General features: G+C 46.7%; 1 protein-coding gene across 1 annotated transcript in view; it reads left to right on the top strand.

The window, feature by feature from the left end:
• LOC138567658 (zinc finger protein 585A-like) overlaps nt 1-22,345 on the top strand; it is a 198,563-nt gene that overhangs the window by 1,374 nt on the left and 174,844 nt on the right. The window contains exon 2 of the mRNA XM_069646131.1: nt 2,403-2,441. The gene's annotated coding sequence lies outside the window, so the exon portion shown is untranslated. The remainder of the gene's footprint in view (nt 1-2,402; nt 2,442-22,345) is intronic.

The raw sequence follows: 22,345 nt of genomic DNA on the forward strand, positions 1-22,345 counted from the left end.
CCCAGGTGCCCCCCCCTTGCAGCTCTACATCTGCACCCACTTGCCACAGGTGCCCCCCCGCTTGCAGTTGTACATCTGCCCCCACTCGCCCCAGGTGCCCCCCCTTGCAGCTGTACATCTGCACCCACTCGCCCCAGGTGCCCCCCGCTTGCAAAATATGCACATCGGCCAAACCAGGTGGGTGGGTATAGTGGGTGCATATTCAGCCGCCCCATTCCTATTTGAGTCTGTCCATGGAGGTGGGGCTTGCAACTTTACCAACACACAAGTTAGCCTGATCATCTATGTCCACGTTTTCTATTACTGCTGTGGGGCTCTTTGGGGCCCAAGGCGGTGCCAGTGCTGTAAGTTCCAGGGGTAGAGTGGCAAACCTGAAGTCACTTCGCGTACATTGTGTAGCCTTGGTGCTTCCCTCACCTTTGGGTCGTTTTGCAATCGGTTGCTCTCGAGGATCTCCACACCCTGCGCTGTGCTGACCCACACAAGTGGTAGTTCATCATCATCCGTGCCCAAAATGATGAAAGCAGCACGTCCTCGGGTGGATTAGTTAAAGTAATGGCCTGGACACTCCCAGTATGCCCTCCACCAGTGGTGGGCCTCACTGGGAGGGTGAACATTCACCTCGATGAAAACTCAGGCATTGAGGAACCAATTAAATCGTTATCTGTAGAAACGTCTATGACCCATTCCAGCTCCGACGGGCTGCTCGGGTGCCTTCTACACCCGCCAGATGGAAGTGGGCATGGAAGGGGCTGCAAGTGGAGGAGGCACACGCCGTATGGACCCAGAGCAAGAAGGCCTCTTTGGCGACAGGAGCCTGAAGTGGATCCTCACCAAAGAAGGGCAAGGAGGAAGCACTCCAGAGACGGGGCACATTCTGTGGATAGAATGGGGGGGGGGGGTGGCTGCCTACCCTTCCATTAAGCCTTTCTCCTGTGCATGGGGGGTGATGCTGGTTGGGCGGGGGGGGGGGCTGCCTAGCCTTCCATTAAGCCTTTCACCTGTGCATGGGTTGGGGGGCCAGTGATGCTGGTGGGGGGGCGCTGCCTAGCCTTACATTAAGCCTTTCACCTGTGTATGGGATGGAGGGGGGTGATGCTGGTGGGGCGGGGGGAGGGGGCTGCCTAGCCTTACATTAAGCCTTTCACCTGTGCATGGGATGGAGGGGGGGTGATGCTGGTGCGGCGGGGAGGGGGCTGCCTAGCCTTACATTAAGCCTTTCTCCTGTGCATGGGATGGAGGGGGGTGGTCTGCCTACCCTTCCATTAAGCCTTTCACCTGTGCATGGGATGGAGGGGGGTGATGCCTAGCCTTACATTAAGCCTTTCACCTGTGCATGGGATGGAGGGGGGTGATGCTGGTGGGGCGGGGGGAGCTGCCTAGCCTTACATTAAGCCTTTCACCTGTACATGGGATGGAGGGGGGGTGATGCTGGTGCGGCGGGGAGGGGGCTGCCTAGCCTTACATTAAGCCTTTCACCTGTGCATGGGATGGGGGCCGGTGATGCTGGTGGGGGGGCGCTGCCTAGCTTTCGGCTTTGCCCTGAGCCTCTGGGTTTTCATGCCCCCTCCAGGTCTCTGGGAAAGAGCATGAAAGCTTCAGGGTTTTCGAGGCTGTAATGCAATGCTTGGCTGTCTTCCTTTGACAGTGATTAGAAGATGTCTGTGGAGGGGCAGCAAAGTTCACAGGTCTCCCACGGGGACCTTTAAACATTTAACAGCGTTGTTTATGGCCATAGATAAGAACTTGGGGCGCCATTAGCTATTTTGCATCATAATTGATGTATGCCCAAGTCTGTGCCTTATTTCAAGGCAAAAGCATTTAAACTGTCTTTCAATACCTTTATTCGTTCCTATTTTGAACCCCACAAAGGAGGGTTTGCATTTATGCAGAATGTAACTTTTTCTTCACACTACCTGTAAGCAATCAGGATGCCTGGCATAGCGAAGCAGACATGGGCATCACTATATCCTTTGTAATGGAGCTCTACATGTTGAGAGCACATCTGCAAAATATAAGGGTCATTTTTTAACTGGCATTGCTTTGCATTCTGGAACTTAGATTCCTGCATTCAAGAGCTAGGAGGAAAAAGCTACAACAGTGTGTTAAATTACTGTTGCTGCATTATTTCATTGTGTGTATGTAATTATTTATATATAATCTCACCCTTTCTAGCTAGGGTAGTGATGAGGGCAGAGTTTATGGTACCCACAGGTGCTGCAACGTGTGCGCACATCGCGGGCTGCAGGAATCTCAGGGTTTATTCTGAAATGGAGGCCGGTCTTGGCGGGAGGTTCGGAGCAAGTGACGGGGTCAATCGGCAGCGACCTCTTTTCAATTAAATGTGATGAATGTGTGGAGAGTTTCATTTATGTAACTCTTATAATCTTTTCTTTCTCCAGACAGGAATACATTAGGTGTTTGGTCATGTTCAGCAAAAGGTAAGGAGAAAAGGCTACCAAACATAAATAACTAATGTAATATATGTATGCCTCTCTGCTTCCGTCTACTGACCTGTGTACCCGTTCCCTCTCGTTACTTTTTTTTCCCTCCGCTCGTTCCCAGGGGTAGACTAGGAACCAAAATTGGCCCTGGAAAATCTTTTGCAAATGGCCACATGTTGCGTGGAGCAAAGATGGATAGCGAGCCATCCCAGCACCGCCACAGAGCGTTTGGATGAGGCTATCCATGAACAGTTTTTAAAAAGTCATGTTGTAACCCTCTTCGACCTATTTTGGGGGCCCTATGCAGCCACATTCGTCTTTCAATCCAATCAAAGGAAATGTAGAAATCCAAGAATCTCTTTTCCCCGGACCTCTTCGCACCTGTTAATACCTGCTCCTTAATAAGCTGACCTGCAGCAATCACAACCAGCTGCATGGAAGTCCCCTGACTCCCTCATCTGTGCTGGACACCATTAGCATTTCGCAGTGCAGGTATTTGTGTTCTAGCATAGGCACAGGACCCAGCCTAATAATAGCAGGTGCAAGGCATGTGTACGGACTGTAGTATAGCTGTAGGACATCTACCCAGGTACAGGCATCGGACCTATTCCAATAATAGCAGGTATGAGGCTGGTTTACAGGCCTAATGTCAGGTACCTGGACGATCGAGGCAGTTGAGAATATTCTCAGGAGTTCTGGAGACAGCACAGCCCCAATGCACAGGGAAGAATCTTCCAGGACCCTTAAGGTCACCCCCAGTGGACCCTCCCTCCCCGTAGACAGGAGTTGCTATGTGACACGCTCCATTCCCTTGAATTCAATGTGGAATAGGAAATTAAAGCGGATGAGAACAAAAACAGGGATTAATAGAGTGAAAATTGTATGACAACAGGTATCCCCTTAAGTAACAGAAAAGTAGGTACCTGCTATCTGTGCAACCTCGCAAGTAAATCTAAGATTGCTTGAAATACACCATTGAGAAGTAGAAACCGTACTAAGACCAAATTAATAGGATCCTAAATACCTAGCAATTTTATACCTATGAGTCAGGATTAGCAGGTTGGAGGTGTTGTTCTCCCAGGGAAGTAAGACCATTGCAAGAGCATGATGCTGAGGAAGGGAACAGAGTCGCTCTCTGATGCATAAGAGAAGCATGATCCTGAACTGCTGGTACTAAACTGTTTGTTGGAAGAGATATCGGAATGGACATGGGATGGTTGCCCGAGTTTACATGAAAAGTGGTGTACTGAATGGAAGTATGAAACGAATCATAGGTGAATTCAGCAAGGGCCAATAACCAGGTCCATTCTTTTTCATAATCCGTCACGAAACACCAGAGGTATTGAGCCACAGTTTGATTTGCTCTTTTGCTTTTACCTTCGCTCTGGGGATGGTAGGCAGCAGAGTAATGAAGTTGGATAACCAACTCTTTTTACCTAGAGCCTTCCAGAATACGATACAAATGGAGTTCCTCTATCAGTTATGATGTTGTGAGGTACTCGTGTATATGGCTATTTAGAAAAAAACAGAGCCAACGTAGGAGCTGACGGTATGTTTTTTAATGCGACAAAGTGAGCCGTCTTGGTGAAGGAATCTTAACATGGTCATGATGCCGGTGCATCTGTTTTATTTCATTAGATCTGTTATAAAATCCATAGTGCAGGTCTGCCAAGGGTCTTCAGGAATCTGTAAGGGATGAAGTAACCCCATAGGTTTGTTTCAAACTGTTTTGGAATGGGCACATACCCACACCCTTGAACGCAATCTATGGTATCTTTCTTAATGGTTGTTAGGCAGAATTACATGCAGTACCCTTTGGTACAAGCCTGTACTACACAGTTATGTGGTAGCAGTGGCTGAGCAGCCAGACTTATCTCAAGAGTAATGTGAGCAGTACAAGATGTTGCACAAAGGACTTGCAATCATAGTAGTTCAAACAAACACTATTCAGGGTTTCTTGGTAAAAGAATATACATTTATTTACACAGTCATTTGGAAAACATTCCACTAGTAGGGAAGCAGCTCAATATCGCAATCTTATACACTACTGTACACAACCACTACATCTCTGAACAAGTTAAGCTCCCTTGTAAGTGGGAGCAAAATGGCACTTCAGTTACTTTCAAAAGGTGTAGAAAGATAGGGTTAAAAGAATTTAAAGCACAATGACTTCCATAGGCTGGGCGAATAGTTTCACTTCACTACAACCAGCAATTCAATAGGCCTGGGCCAAAGTCAATGGGGGTCATTACAAGGTTGGCGGTAGGGGTTTAACGGGGCCGGTAGAGCTCACGAGACCCGGTAAGGGTGACCAGGCACCCTTAGCGGGTCCCGCGAGCAGAACAGGGTGCTAACAACCGGCCCGTTGTTGGCACCCTCCCCATTCCCATTGAGCCCTATGGGGGCTTGAATGGGGAGGTACCGGGTCCGGATTCCTTAAAAGAGGAATTAACGGGTCCTCCAAGGTTGGAATGGGCTGGTAATTCCTCATTCGAGGGACCCGGTACCCGGTAAGGGGGTAGCCATGCCGCTAATAGCAGCATGGCTACTTCCAACCTTGTAATAACCCCAATGGTTCAGAATATTGGATAGGATAGCACGGTTCTGGTAGTAAACGGTTAAGTCTTTGCCAATGTTCGAGGAAGTAGTTTGCCAGAAAAAGAGTTATGTCGGTTTAGGAGCAAACAAGGCCCCAAAGTTAGGAAAGTTTCTCAAACTTTCACTGCGGCAGAAAGGATTTCCACACCGCGTTTGCACAGTACCTTAATATGAAGAAAAGCTGTAGCTAAGGCAGTTGTTCCTGCAGATCTCGCTGTTCCTGAGCTTCAGTCGTGGGGACAAGGATGACCTCGCGAGGTTCCTGCACTGCCCAGGGAAGAGGCCACAGGCTTGGCTAAGCGTCGGTTTTAAGGTGCGAGTGCCTTTAAAGCCACTAAACTGGTATCCTTCTCACTGGCTATCCGGTTTTCAACAGCACTCTGATGAAAATTCAGCCAGTATGGAGACGGTGTCCAGGTGGCTTACGAGTTGGTTGTTCCCACCAGCTCAAAGGAAGAAATTGTCCTTGAAGGAGCTTCTCTGTCTAGGGAGTTTCAGGCAATTCGGACCTGCAGCAGGGCTTCACCGGGCAAACCAAAGGTCCAGGAGTTGCAGCAGTTGTCTTCCTTCAGCTCGTCTTCGATTCTTTCGTTCCAGTGGTCGACTCTGCCTTCCAGTCCTGGAGACTCGCCTTTTAAACAGTTTTCTCCCATTCATTCAGCCTGGCTGTCACTCACCCAGTAGGAGGGCTGTCCTTACCGGACTGTCAGCCAGCCAATCACACCAGAGTGCATTCAGGTCTCCTAGGAGACTAAGCACAGGGAGTTTCGGGCACCTCCCTCACATCCTGTCCACCCCAGACACTCGGGTGCCAGAGGAGGGCTTCAACACTGACCCCGCCATATCCAAAGAACACAAAAGTAAAACACACATCAAAATACATCGGGTGGTTAACCATTGCTCATGATAAAGTAACCCTTGTTCTTCGGTACTGGACCTGTCTTGTTGCAGAAACTCTTGTTTAGATTCTGGAGTGGAATACCCTTGCGAGTCAACATTCTCATATTTCTTGACATATCAGACAGGCCTCTAATAAACTTGCCATAAAATTCAACTAGGCCAAGAAAAGATTTGGGTGCTTCCATCCTACAAATGGCTTCTATGGCTTGCTCTTTGGGTTTGACCCCTTCCCCTGTGATTTTGTGGCCAAGATACACTACTTTGTCAGCTTTGAAAGTGCATTTCTCCAAAGACACCGTGAGACCTGCTTCTTTAAGTATATTTAAAACTCTCTCTAGTCGCTTATCATGTTCCATTTCATCTTTCCCACACACAAGCACATCGTTTTGGTAACACATGACGCCTCTCTCGCTTCCTAGTAACTTGTACATTATGCTTTGAAAAACACTTTGCTGCCGAAACCAATCCGAATGGCATACGCACACATCTGAAAAGACCAATTGGTGTAATGAATGCTGTGAGTTCCCTGGAGTCGGGATGCAACTCCACCTGATGGTAGGCAGATTTTAAGTCAAGAATGGGGAAGACCCTAGAACCAGACACACCCACTAAAAGGTCCTCTATCCTGGGCAAGGGAAAACCTATCTGTTCAAATGTCTGAGGTCAATGCATAGTCGTAAAGGCACATTACTTTTTTACACTACTACTATAGGACTAACCCACTCTGAAGAATCAATCTTCTCTATCACTCCTTCTCTTTCCATCCTCTTCAATTCTTTCTCTACACCTTCTCTGAGAGCTAGAGGAATTGTACGCAGCTTGGCAATTTTTGGAATGGCATCTCCCCTTAAATGAATTTTATGCACAAACCCCTTCAAACATCCTAACTTATCAGATGTGGAATTGGTCTGTACTCTTGTGTCACCCACAGTGATGCTGGTGGTGGTGGTGCTCTCACTCCCCACCGCCAACACCTGATCAGGGTGGCTTGCTTCAAGTCGTATTCTAAGTTCTGCTTGATCACTCCAAGACAGAAGTTCTCCACCTCTATTGGCCACATGGACAGTCCCTGTCGACCATCTGTCTTTAAACTGCAACTCCGCCTCAAAATATCCTATGATTTTTATGGGGACGTTTCCATAAGCATTCGCTCTCACAATGTTCTCCCACAAATTACAGCATCCAAACTTTTCTCTCCACACTTGCAAACTTATCAAAGTGTAATCCGCTCCACTATCCATGAGCATCGAGACTGGTACCCCTCCAATTATCACAGTGGCATAAGGTTTCTTTTTCTTTACCTTACCATCATTGGCATTAACTGAAACACAACCTCTCTCCCAGTATCACCGTCTGGGTCATCTTCATATTCTACACTAACTTCATGTACTTGACCCGTATTTGCATTGAAATTCCTACAAAACCTGGCAATGTGTCCTCTCACCCCACAGTCATTACATATAATGTGAATTGCATAACACTCTTTATCAGATGCCAGATGTGACAGGCTCCCACACTTGAAACACCTCCTCCCTGGAGGAACCATGGAGCAACCAGAGTCTCTAACACTCCTAAAAACATTAGTCTCGCTGGGTGGTCCTTTGGTCACCCTCATGGATGACCATTGTTGGGCCCCTCGCTCTGGGGGTAGGACCTTGACGACTCTCTGGCCTTCTGCCCATTTGTGTAGAGTGTGGTGAAGGCCCTGCACCATGTCTCTGCACCACTTTGGAAACCTTCTGTATTGCTCCTTCATTGTCATCTGACTTGGGTTTATTAAGAGATGGTTTGTCAACTTGAAGTGCTCTTATGCATTTATCTGTATGCTCTACTGTTTTCACAATCTAAATTGCTCTGTCTAGAGAAGGGTTTCTTTCCTTCCACAATTCCTTTCTGATATTGTTATTAGAACACTTGATCATCAACTGATCCCTTAAGTGCTCGTCTTGACAATGGTCAAATCTACATTTAACGGCCAAACCCCTCAGGGCAGTAACAAAATCCTAAATGCTCTCTCCACTCTTCTGGTTCCTTGTAGCAAACTTGTATCGTTCCAGTATTATGTTCTCTTGAACACAATAATGCTTATCCAATTTTGCGAATGTTTTTTCATAAGGTCCCCCTCAGGAATATCTGAAGGTTCTGTGAGTTTTTTTCAATACCTCCTGCCCTGAAGCACCCAAACAATGAAAGAGCAACACCTCTTTGTGTGCTCATTGGAGAAGTTAGGCCCAAACACTGCCAACACATACTTATGAAATCCCTCCTTCCAGTCCAACCAACGCACTCTAGGTTCGCCTGGTGTTGGAAGAAAGAATATCGGAGCTGGTACATTAGCCATGCTCAAGACTGTATAATATCACCTTCAGATACAAGCAATTACTCTGTTCAAGAGTAGAGCACCTTAAAGTTATAAGTACTTAGAGACGCATCCCCAATCTGCAAAGAAAAATTATCAGAATTTCCATACATGCACCCACCAATGTCATCACACACATGAGTTCGCAGCCGCAAACTATCGCTCTGTTAATCACAAGTGCCCTTCAACATTAAGAAACTGTTGCATCGCTCCGAGAAGCAGGAAATTGAAACAGGCCAAAGATGGAAGCCATGTTTTAGGGTCCCTTATTCTAAGAGCGTGTTGATGTGCGGCCGCAGCGAGAGCATCGACAAAGACGGCGGCTGTCACGCTCCAGGGTTCCTTCCTCGGGACTGCAGTGACGTGCAGATGTGGAACAGGAGAATGGCAACGCACAGTTCCGTTCGCCTCCTCAAAAGTAAAAAATGGGCGGCGGGTGCAATTATAGCATCCAGGGACTGTATCAGGTCACAATCAGGTAACAGTACCGTTTTGTCAACCAAGCAGTTAAAATCTCTGTACACATTAAACTTGATATATCCAGACCTTCGTCCACGACGCTGTCCTTGGAATTCTCGGGCACTCTCTTTCCAATGTCGAGGAGCGGTGTCTCTTCGGTACCAGCATTCCGCTCTGGGGAAAAATGCTTGGTTCTCCAGGCTCTCCTCACTGGTATGCGATTTCCAAGCGCCGGTGACACTGTTCCTGTTCACCCGCACGTCTGGTGAACTCCAAACTGCTAATAAATTCCTGCTGTTTGCCAGGGGCCGTGACTCCCTGGGCCAGTCCTCGTCGCCAATGTTAAATTGTAAGGGTACACTCCAAAGACATGACTTGGGTTGAAGGGTTTATTCAAAAGATAGGTTCATCCAGGAGAAACAGGCCCCAGCCATGGACTGCCTTGTCCACCTCTCTCCCTCCTCCTCCAACTCTCACTGTCTAGAATCCGGAACCTTTCCTGAAGGATAACAAGTAGGTTCCACGGTAACTAGGATACATGATGCAGGTAGCATGGTATCAACAATACATGAGAGGAGATGTACATGGATGACACTAAGCTCCTCCTAACAGTCATCTTATCAGTATAGAAGAAAGGAGGCTGAGTCTGTGATCAAGATAAGGGGCATTGATCGCCTTGGAATTTAAGGCATTTTGTTTCTTCAAATCTATATGGGGGTTGTGATGCTTTAGCCAGGGTATTCAAGAATTATCTGGTAGTGTGGAGCGGCTCGGCTTCAAACGCCATATATTCATCGTGGTAAGTGGCACCAGTCACAAGTAAGCTAGGGGTCTGGAGAGTAATGGGTCCGGAAATGAGGGGCGAGCCGCCCATGGATATCAGTATGAGGTTTGGGAATCAAGGGGATCATGATATCCATGAAATTCCCTGTGGCCCCACTAGCTATTAAAGCAGTGACCATATGCCTTCTTTGATTTTCCCATGAGAGTGACATGTGTATAAACACATGTTCTGATTGACTAGGTGTAACAGGGCAAAGATAATGTGGGGAATATCTTTCACATCAACGCATACTGGCATTCCCCTTCAAGAACGAGTCAGGGTGTTTCCCGCTGAAGAGGGCTTTTTAGGGCACACTCACACGGAATGACCCTGCAATATAACACATGTTCTGTTTTCTCTTTTCCTTTCCCTCGCTCTCTTCCATGGTAATCAGACCTTGAATACTCCCTTGCTGCATGGGGTCGGCTGAGGAAGGATTTCCTTTCTCCCATCGGGGGTTTGGTTTTTTATCTTCCCATCTTTTTTTTTGCCCTTCCTATATAATTTAGTTCTCTGGTCTATTCTGATCATGAGAGAGACAAGGTCATTCATATTATCAGGAGGGGCTACAGCGGTACTATGTGCATTCTTTAAGTCTTCTCTTAGCCTCTAATTGAATATGGATAGCTGGGCGTCTTCAGGCCACTTAGTTTGCACCACAAATCCTCGTAAATGAGCTATATACAATAGGCGATCTGCGGTTCCCTGACTGATGCCCATAAACTCATTGCGTAGTGACTGTAAGGCATATTGTCTATTGAATATGGACTCAAGTCGTTTAAAAGCCACCATAATCCATCAATAATGGAATGTTGCCACTACATAAGGGGTGGCCCCCATGCAATAGCAGTTTTATGATATTTTATTTATAGCGCGCCCATACACAAATGTTTCAAAGCGCAACAAGGCAATGGGGGGGTTGGGGGGAGACAAGGCAACGATCTTACTAGGCCCAGTGACATTGAGATTGCGCAAGTGCATGGGAGAGGGAAGGGGGAAAAGTTCCAGGGGAAGGGGAAGTGCCGAGGTAAGGGGGGGGGAGAAGTGCAGGACATGGGTGGCAGGCGTTAAAAACCAACCCGCTAAGGGACCTTGGTGCTAATTACGGCACCGCAAATTTGCGGTACCGTAATTAGCACCTTCCTCATTCCCATTATGCCCTATGAGGCAAAAATGGGGAAGGGCAATGGTGGAAGGGGGAATTACCGCCCCGCCAACTTTGGAATGGGGCGGTAATTCCCCTTTCCACCAAGGCGGTGCCAGTATTTTACCGGCATGGACCAAGGTGCTATTAGCACCTGGTCCACCACCTACCGTGTAATGAGGCCCATAGACAAAAGAAACTAGGTCAGCAATTATCCACTGGTCATCCATTGTTACACAATCTTAAAGAACTCGCATTAACAGAGACATCGTACCTCATTCCCCAGTCTGTGCCGCTGTGTGTTCTTAAACACGTGTAACCCATATTCTGATACATACGTAAAATGTAGTAACCTAGAGACGTGTATATTTAGCAATTCGGCGAATTAACAGCAATTGGTTCATGCATTACAGTTTCGAGGATCATTTCACTTACCCTCGTAGTTCTGTTGTCATTACACGAACCGAGGGAGAGCTGCGTGGACACGCTACTCTTCTCGGTTTTTATGTGTAGCCCTGGCGACCAAACGAGGGTTCGTGCTCCGGCTCCTCGGAGCCAGTGCCCGTATGCCTCGCATCTCACCCTCCCATGGCAACGGGAGGGTGGGATAGTTTCCATGGCTACGCATTGTGTATTCAAGGTAATCTTACCGTTATGCGTGAATCTAACAAAATAAACATAACACACTCAGTTTAACTGTTACCTTTTAAGCTCTCCGGGGTGTACACCATTAACATGCTTCCCTGTGGTTCGGTTCTGTGTGTCAATGGAGATTCAATCAATGTCCGATCTCCATGATGTTGTGTGCCTATTTCCACTACTCTAGTCTTCTTTCCTTCATATTGCTTCAGAACCCAATGCATATTCTCCCCCACTATAAGCCCAAAGAGCTGTTTAGCAGAGAGGACCCTATTCATTCTCTTGGGAGCGATTTTGTATATCTCTAATAGGCATGATCCCACACCACATGGTTTTTCGAGCATTCCCAAATCATTCTTTCATATGCAGCCTATATTGTTCTCATTTACAACCAGTTCAAAAAAACACATCTAGTTTATCTCCTCATTGAGACCTTTTGGTGTCAATGTTCCAAGATCATCTCTTTGATCAAGTCTTTTCTGGATGTTCTCATGGGCATTCATTCTTCTTACCACTTCCAAGATCAGGAATCGGATCTGAGCAAGATAATGTTTTTTTCCCACCAGTGTCTCGCCACTGCCTAGTTGATGTGATCTCGGATACATGATCTGTGTTCGTTCCACCTGATCTTCGCAGTTCTCTTTGATTGTCCTACGTATTTTGTATTTGTATTTTGTTTATTTGTATAGCGCGCTAGGCCCGAGGGCAACCAGGCGCATATCTTAGAGGCACAGGGTACAATACTGGCATTGATACAGTTACAGATTAAATTCACAGGAGCATAACTTAGGTCGCGAGGTACACATTAGGCATAAGAGCATAAAAGCAGGTGCAGGCAGAGTTAACTATTCATGCAAACAATACCAGTAGTTCAAGGGTAGTGAAACATGTGGCTAGGCTGGTAGTGGGTGAGAAGTAGAGGCTAGCCAGAGCTTGGCTTTGCGTTTGAAGAGCGTGGCGGACGGGATAGTTCTGATGGACAGTGGCACGGAGTTTCAAAGTTTGGAAGCGAGGACTGGGAAGCTAACGCCTCCAGCAGTCTGTAAGTTGTATTTAGGAATGGTGAGCGATTGTGCTTGGGCAGATCTTAGAGTCCGTGCAGGAATGTACTGAGAAAAGCGGGAAGTTAAGTAGATGGGGGCCTGATGGTTGACACATTTGTGGGTGAGAGTCAGTGATTTGAGCGATATTCTTTGGGCTACCGAGAGCCAATGTAAGCTCTTCCTAGTGTCGGATATGTGCGCTGACCTAGGAATATTGAGGGCTGCTCTGATACCATTGTTTTGGGAGATCTGCAATTTGTTAAGGTTACGTTGGTTGGTGCCTTGATAAAGTGTGTTACAACAGTCGAGTTTTGACATCACCAGCGTTCTGGCAAGAGTGATGCAGTTCTGGGTAGAGAGGAATGGGCGACAGGCTGTAATCAACTTACAAGTGTAAGCCGAGGCTGCGGCGACTGCATTAGTTTGTCGATTTAGGGATAGGGTGGCATCAAGGTAGATACCTAAAGTTTTGGTCTCTTTCGCCACTTTGATGGAGTTACCATCAATGTTGAAGGTGCTGAAGGATGGGTCCAGTTTGCTAAGTTTTTGTTGGGTGCCAAGGATGAGGGGCTCTGTCTTGTCGTCATTAAGACAGAGCTCGTGGTGAGCCATCCAAGCTTGTACAACTTGGTATACGTCGTTCAGAGCTTTGGCATCTGCAATGTAGTCACCAGTGATGGGGATGAGTATCTGGGTGTCGTCCGCATAGTTGGTATAGGTGACACCCAGATAGTCAAGCACATCAAACAATGGTTTGGTGAAAACATTGTAGAGCGTAGGAGATACGCACGACCCTTGAGGGACTCCGCATGGGACCGGCGATGGGCTTGCAGATGCAGTGGGTGAGAATACTCTCATTAGTCTATTGTCCAGGAAGGATCTGATCCAGTTAGTGGCGTTTTCTGAAAAATGGGCAGCCGATTTCAGGTGTTGGCATAGGATCTGGTGATTGACCAGATCGAAGGCTGCAGAGAGGTCCAAGAGTAGTAGTAGGGCTAGTTTGCCATTATCTTTTAAGTCCTCTATTTGAGTTGAGTAATAAAGTCCACATGGACATTTAATTATGTAGATAATATTCTGCTTGTCACAGGTTGCAAAATGTACTGTATAGGTTCTAATCGCTCTGCACTGCTCCCCACTGCCTTGATATACTAGTTCCTTGCCTGGAGCGCTCTGCGCTAGCCTACCCTACTACTAACTCCTTGCGCACACTGACTCATAGCTGCCCTAGCCAGCCCTTAGCCCAACACCACAACCTACCACACAGATATCTCTTTTACACCGGCCCTGCCTTCCCGAGCTACAATGCACTTCCCACAGAGAGCAACACTCACTACAGCGGGTACCCTACCTCCTAGGTGAAAACCTCATTCTTCTAGGTGACTTCAACCTGGGACCTAACAACCAGAAAGATAAACCATCTAAAGCCTTGGCCCAGGCGTTGCAGGAACTCGGCTTCCTACCAAAAATCCTCCCTCCCACCCACTGTATAGGAGGCACCCTTGATTGTCTGGTAGATCTTAACGGTGGTATACACGTCCGTTCCAACACCCCTACTCCTTGGTCTGACCACCACCTTATAGACTTCTTCTTACCGACCGGTGCTAGGTGACCTAAAAATCTCAGCCCTATCCCACCTGCATTAGCAAGAAGTGCATGGAACCTTACCAAAGAAAGGATCCTCCCTCACCTTGACCCACTAGCACTTAACCTCCCCAGACCTTTCGGTACTGGCGGACATCTTCAACGCCACTCTGACCACAGTGGTCAATACCATTGCACCCCTACAAAGTAAAAAAAACAAAGAAATAAAACGCTGCAATACCTGGTTCTCCACAGAACTGAAAGCACTGCATACCCAAAATATAAAGCCCTAAGGAAGTGGTTATGTTTCCCAAGGTAATCCACATTATCCTCCTACAAGACCTTAGCCACTCAATACAAGAAAGCAATAATGACAGCCAAATCATCCTGCTACAACGAACGCTTCATCAACACCACCTCCGAGTCTAAGAAACTCTTTGCCATCTTCAAAGAGCTATCCAGCCCAGCTACTAAATCTCATCAGATGCAAAAGAAAATAGAAGAGCATCATAATAACCTCTCTAAACAGACCAACCCAACTCCCTGCCCAGATACTAAAAGCACTCTCAACAACATAAAACCTTTCTCATTAAGGGAGGTCACTGAATCTGAAGTCTTAGGGCCTCATTACGAGTTTGGGGGTAGCCACGCCCATAATACCCCCAAACTCTGATCCGCGTTCCCTGAATGGTTAAATACCGGGCCATTCCGACCTTGGAGGGCCCGGTATTTCCCAATTCAGGGAACCCGGAGCTGCTCCATCCCCATTCCCAATTGAGCCCCCATAGGGCTCAATGGGAATGGGGAGCATGCTAACAACGGGCCCGTTAGTGACGGTAAAACCAGGCGTCCTGAGCGGGTCCCGCGATAGGCGGTAAGGGGTTAACGGCTCCGGCACCTTTACCGGTGCCGTTAACCCCTTACCGCCCTCCTCGTAATGAGGCCCTTAGAGATCGCCAACAAAAACAAGCCATCAAACTGCAAAGGTGATGCCTGCCCAGCCAAACTAATCAAAAACTGCGCAGAAACCCTCGCCCCCTTTCTGAAAACATTCATCAATGGATCCTTCAAAACCAACTCCGTTCCTGTCCACTTTAAAGTGGCGTGGGTACACCCACTCCTATCAAAACCTTCTCTGGACCCTGAAATAGCCAACAACTACAGGCCCATCACCACCGTCCCATTCTTGCTCAACATTTTAGACAAGGTGGCATACACTCAAATCCAGCAATTCCTGGAAGAAAACAAGATCCTAGGAAAAAGGCAATCTGGTTTCCGCCTAGGCCATGGAACGGAATCTGCCCTTCTCGGTCTTATACTCCAATTGGACGACATCATGGACAAAGGCAAACCAACACTTCCCCTTCTGCTAGATCTCTCGGCTGCCTTTGATCTTGTAAACCATGATATTCTCGGCAAGCAATTAATAAATGCGCCCCACTTCTCTCCACAAGCCACTGTCTGGATTGAGTCATTCCTCAAAGGGAGACTCATGACAATATTCTCAGACTCTGCCTCTCCTACCACCATACACTGTGGAGTTCCACAAGGTTCATGCACGGAACCCACCCTCTATAACATCTTCTCCCTCCCCTTTTCAATGACCTGGATCGACGTGACATAGCCTACACAAACTATGCCGACGATATCCAAGTCCTTCTCCCCCTAACTGGCATCTACGAACAAGACGCTACTGCGCTAACCAACATCTACACAGCTATCCAAACATGGACGGCAGCCAATGGCCTCTGTCTCAATGGAGATCCTCGTGGTAGGCACTAAAACACTTAAGAAACTCTCCCCCCAATACAGCACCTTTTAACATTGACAATACCGCATTACTGCGTCATCAGTCAAACCCCTAGGGGTACACCTCGACTCCTCCCTGACCATGACACGTCAGGTCAGCGCAATAGCCTCCTCCGCTGCCCTGACTATTAAAATCAACACCGACAAGCTCTTCCTGTCTGTCAAAAACCGCCTATCAATTGCCAGAGCCACAGTAGGCACCAAGCTCTACTACTGCAATGCAATCTTCCTTGGCACATCAGCTATAAACATCAATAAGCTCCAGGTAACACAAAACAATGCCTTCAAACCAGCATTGAGCATTCCCAAAATGAATCATATCTCCCAGGCCAGGAAAGACGTGCACTGGTTACCTATCAGAGAAAGCATCCTCTTTAAAACAATGGCCATCACACGCAAGTGCCTGTCACTCAACGCCCCTCCTTACCTCTCAGAAAGGATCACCCGCAACCCGTCATCCAGACCCATCAGAACACATCTCGACAACCAGATCCATGTCCCCCCATCCTTCCCCTTCAAAAGGGTAAAAGCAGAAGGCTCCAGCTTCCAACACCAAGCCCCCATGAACTGGAATGCCCTCCCCACTGCACTTAGAAATGAAGAATCCTACAATGTCTTGTGCACATTGCTAAAAACCAAATTGTTCAACTAACCATGTCCCCACTATGCATTTGAAAAGATTTTGGCACTGCCACAGGAAGCTGTACCTCCTGACAAATATCACACACATCTTCTCTCTCTGTATATAATGTATCCTTTTCCTTTTTTGTATTATGTTTTGACTCATTCATGTATGTACTAAGCAAACTCTCTGTACCCACGCCATGATGTCTCAGGGCCCCTGTGCACTATACACATGCAAATAAATAAATGTATTCCTTATCTTAAGCATTCTAGATTTGATTTGAAATCCCACATGGGTAAATTCATCCCCCAGTTCTAATTGAGAATGCAAAAGCTTAGATGCCAATGATCCACATTTATACTTTGCCGGCGGCTCTATAATCATCACTTTTGTTTTTTTCAGGATGTACTTCAAGTGAGTTTTCTATTGTACGTGCATGTATATCACTTCTAAACATTTCTGGACCCCCACTGATGTCATCCGCGTACACCAGCCAAGATGTACAAAGATATCCCATTTTTAGGAGGAAAATGTATCGCAAAGCTCAATCGCTGCCTTCATTCTGCTAAATAATGACTAAAAAGAAAGGGTGCCAAAATGCACCCGTTTCACGCCCCTCTGTATAGACATTTTACTTGAGAGAGCACCCTGTGTGTTTGAATTTGTATCTATTATTTTCATGCAAATTAATGATCGATTTCAGCAGACCGGCTCGGATCTTTTTCCCTATTTTATTTTCTTCATAACATGTCTTTCAATATTATCGAAGGCTGATTTACATTCTAGGAAGGCAACATATAAAGGGGTCTTCTTGGCGCTACATTGCTCATATATCACATTATTCAAGAGCTGCCGAGCTCCTTCCTGAATCCCGTTTGCAAGGCGTCTAAAGCAGCTTTCTGTTTAGAACACTCCTGTAATTTCTCCAATAGACAAGGAGTTTGCAAGAACCCCTTTCTTTCTATGAATCCGGAACAAAAGATTTTTTGGCACCGTTTTAAATGACGCTTCACAAATGACAGTCCAGGGTTTAGAGTTTGATTTTATTATACCCAGGTCAGAATCCTGGACCTGCTTGCCCGGTGGAATTTAATGTTCCTCTAGCTTCACCTGTTTCTTCTTTAGACTAATGAAATTCCAAAGACCTATATGCATGAAGAAATCTTTGCTCATGCCTATGTCCTTCATAAAGCTGTACCCATTCTATTTCATCAGTGACTCTTTGACTCCCTCCATGTTATGTCATTGTCGGAACTCGCTGTTTCTGGCAGAATGTAACAATCTCTTACACCCCAGTTTGGATAGGCTTGCAGCAGTCTTCCTTGCTTAATAAAACACAAAGATCTTCTCGCAATTTCTTTTTCCTGCTCCAAAAAGTATGGTCCCTTTTTGCGAGGATACCTTTCTTATGCCGCCTATCCCCCAATCTTCATGAGTCTGCGTGATTCATTTAATTATTTTCTCTGGAAAATGTGTTCTTCCTGCAGAATTCCATTCTGTTATGCATATGACAGACAGCTCTCCTTTAAGTTGCCGTCCTCGCCCTCCTCTCCTTCCTCTCATGCCTGACTGCCAGTTAGGCATGGTGCCCTGCCAACGATCTCTGACTTAATGCCAGTAAGACAGAAATCCTTCTCAATGGGATGCCTGCTCCTTGTTCCCCCCTCCGCTCTCTGGCCACCCTCCTTAGGCACCCCCCCCCCAATCTCCTTGGGGTTCTATGACTCCTCTCTTTCTTTCCACACATCGCGGACCTAGCCAAGAAGTCCAACTTTCAGCTCCACCTCCTGAGATGCATTCTACCCTTTCTCACCTTCCCCCCAGAAGCTCACCGTCTCCAGAACCATGGGTCTCTCCAGGCTGGACTACTGTAACAACCTCTTCCTCAATCTGCCTCTCTCCTCCCTCTGCCCCTTCAGCTAATCCAAACTAGGACTGCAAGAGTTATCCTTGGCCTCAAACCCAGGGACTGCGTCTCTCCACTGGCTCACAGTGACCACAATGATCAAAAAGAAGACCCTTTGCATCATCCACAAGGCTGTCTGGGGCCTGGGACCTCTCAACATCCACCTTTCCCTCTCTAAATACCTCGCTGACAGAATTCTTTGGTCATCAGGCTTAAACTCTCTGCTGGTCAAACGTTTCTCCAAGCAGAGTGTGGGCCGTAGATCTTTCCTCAGCAGGTTCCTCTGTTTAGAACCGCCTCTGTGTCCCACCTCAGACTTGAGCCGGATCTTTTTTAGTTCCATAAACCTCTCAAGACTTTCCTTTTCTCCTCTTCCTTCCCTCTCCCCCACCCCAGCTAATGTCCCTTTGCCGTTATGATTGGGGCCTGGTCCCTTCTGAATCATACGGGCGCCAGACCACCCCCGCACCACCACACAAGTCCTCCCAGCACTTGCACCCTCTCCCTGGACTGGCCCACCCTGTGCATCGCACAAACCCCCCCTTTCCCTTCTCTTTCCCCAGGCACTTGCCATCCTGGCCCTCCCCCAGCACTTGCTCATATCCTTCCCCCTTTTTTGGGCATCCCCTCCTGCACTTCTCCCCCTCCCCCACACTTACCACCTTTTGTCTTGGACTTGGACAGTAGGATTGTCACAAGGCCAATATAACTACTGTTATTGTTTTTGTAATTTTCTTTCCTATGCCTCCCACCCCCCAATTTGTCCTGTGGCGCCTGGAAACACTTGTGTATAGGCGCCATACAAATGTCCAATAAGTAACTCATAATTGATTTTCATCTGATTTCCACCCGTCCCTTCATTCACCTCTCCTATAAAGTGCATTGAATTGAAGGGAGCACAACATCACATCTTCATGCCAGCTTAACAAAATAATAATAGAAACACTTGTAAGGCTGTGGAAACACCTTGCGGGGACAGGTGTTTGGGGGTGGGGGGAGGCTGCAGTATGAAGGCCTATGGAAATGTTCACACACATCATTTAAGAAGCCTTCCGCTAGTTCTGCCCTTAGAATGGGATTGACGACCTAAGGCAGGTGAAATAGGGGGTATGACGGCGTTTCATCGCCGGATGTTTTTTCACTGGGTTTTTTGGTGCAGATATTTTTTTAAAAAATATCATCGCATTTTTGGGGGGTTAAAAAAATTATATAAATTGGGTGAGGGTGTACGGGGATATAAAAAAAATTAAAGGGGATCGGGGGTTAGGGGGTAATCCGCCCCCCCCCAAAAAAAATTATTCTGTAATTATTTTTTTTAAAATCTGCAGGAAAAAACATCCCGCGATGAAATCACATGGAACCAAATAGGGTGTGTCTGGCAGTTTGTTCCGTTCACTCCTACAGGTGATAAATTATCTTTGACTCTTTAAGGTTTTGCTGGCACGTTGATTTCCTTGAAGTTAATGGTGTGTTGGGAGGGTGAAAATGTTGCTGTGGTGGGAGACACCTTCCTGGTAACAATTAAAAACATCTAAAACAAATAATGAATATATATATATATATATATATATATTTCAATGAAAAAAAACGTTGTTAAAGGGACGTTATGGTTAAGTTGCACTGTTAAAAATCTATGAAATTCAATGAAAAACCTTTGTTAAAGGGACGTTCTGGTTACCAGTAAAATCGAAACAACCCTCCTCCCCCCAGAAATTCGCCAATTATGGTAAGCTAACCAATCGCGCCACCACTGTGCACTGCTTAGACGAACACTTAGGACATGAAAGATGATATCACAAATGTCATTGATGACATCACAGATGACCTCTCATATATGGGCCACTTGTTTTTGTTCACTGACATATATAGGCCAGGTGGTGTTGTTCACTGACAGTCAGAATATTAAAATTGAAAAAGAAGCTATATATCTAGACGTTAACCTTGTCATATATTTAGTTCTTTCCTTAGGGTTTGGTCTCAGCTCATGGTGCACATACATGGGGAAATGAGCAGGCCTCAAACGCACAATTCATTTGTATACATGAAGATAAACTTTTAATGTCATTTAACATTTTCTGATGACAGTGTTTCTTTCTTCGTTACTTTAGTTTCCCTGTATGTGCCTCTCATTTATATGCATTGTGGTTCTTCATATGTATTGTTTGTACTAGCACAAGTGTGTAGTAAGTCTTGAATTGTTAGCTAGTTATTACATGGTTAACATTACTCAAAACTCTGATAAGGTAGCATTCGTTATTGTACTATCCAAAATGACAAGATTATAAATAGTGTACTTCTATGGTGCATGCTGCAGTCATTGCCTATGTTCATATATGATTTTATATGTACGATTTAATACAATGATTTTAGATGAGTACATTCTTTAATAGATGTAGAAATCAGGACAGTAGGCGAAGTGGAGTTTTGTAGACCTTTATTACACAATGTCTTAACCAAGGTAGTTGGACTCCAGGTTGATCCCACAGTTACTTCACTGTGAGTAAAAGGCACCAGGAGTTCCTCTTCTCTTTGAGTGTCTCCTACTCTCACGGACCCGGATAGGCCCACCAGTTGCTCTCACTCTCCTCTCCTTCCCCCTGCAAAAAGCAACAAAAACGCCATTAGGCCAGTGCCTTTTATACCTGGGGTTTGGTGGGAAAAAGGGCCAATCGGGGACAACTTCCCTCCCCCCCTGTCTGATTGGTGGGGACCCTAGGCACCCACCCTCTATGAATAGGGCTGCCTCCTCCCCACCTCCTCCCTTATTCTGGCTGCCTGGTTCTAGCTTCCCCTCCCTGCTGTCAACCACACCCTCTCCATTGGCCCCGCCCCCCAACACTGTGTCTCTCTCGAGGCATGTCTCCCGGAGGCCCATCCTGCCTGAGGCCCCACGCTGCCGCTCTGGGTCTGCCCTGCATGAGGTAAGGAGGGGGTTCTGGTTGGCTGCCCCCTATGGGTCCTGGCCCAGCTGTCTGGCGCACCTCCGACGCCGAGCGGTCGGCACAAGTCGGGCTCTCTAGTTCCCGAGCCTCGCCGCCGGAGGCCGCCGAGGTGCGTTGTGCTCGCGGGTCTCCCAGCCGCAGCGCCAGTGAACCCGTTCCTCGTGGGTACACGCGGCGCTGCGGCTGTGAGCACCCGCGGCGCTGCGGCTGCAACGTCGGCACCGTCGCGGGACGCCGACAAGGCTCTCCCTTTAAGAGGGACGCCTTCCCGGCGCCCACGTACGGCGCCGCAGACGCCCGCGGCACAGCGGGCTCTTCTGGCCGTGCGTCCCGCTCTCCCTCTCCGTCCACCCTCACATCGCCACAATAGATTAAGTAGTTTATGATAGGTCTCCCGATCACTCCTGACATCTTGTTACCAACAATATAAACACAACTCCTTGTAGGGACTTTTCATCAAAATTTATTTCACATGTGATGTCATCAGTGATGTTATTATTTATGTATTTGTTGATGGTTATAAACATAACCTTTACAAAAGTATAAAACAAAATAAGAACCAGATTTAAAACAACATTGAATATTTACAGATGACGCACAAAACTGAACAGAGCATCCAATACAGACAGTTAAAAGAAATTTCAATCAACATAATGATTGAATTTTCGTATTCATTTGTCAATTTACATATGCTTTCTAAAAACCTGACTACAGCAAGCTGTAACGGTTTACCTTTACCATGCAACATTTTCCACCACAATTGATCCAGGTTAACAAAACCAGTAGTAGTAACACATTTCCCAAAATGCTGAATGCGTACATTCCTAAGTGTAACACAGTCCACCATTAGGTGTTCTAGATTTTCAATTATGTCTACCGTGTTACAATATCTACATGTTAACGGGTACTCGACCCCCCCCCCCCTCCCACGTTTTGTGCATGTAAAATTTCACGTGTTGGTAGTACATTCAATTTGAAACGCATACATTTCTGACGAGCACGCTTATTTGGGAACAGAATTAAATATGATTCAAGAGTGCCCATTTGTTTAGAGTGGCACGTTTGTAAAG

This window comes from Ambystoma mexicanum, chromosome 2p (assembly GCF_040938575.1).
Source record: "Ambystoma mexicanum isolate Mex_15411 chromosome 2p, UKY_AmexF1_1, whole genome shotgun sequence".
NCBI classification, from domain to species: Eukaryota; Metazoa; Chordata; class Amphibia; order Caudata; family Ambystomatidae; genus Ambystoma; species Ambystoma mexicanum.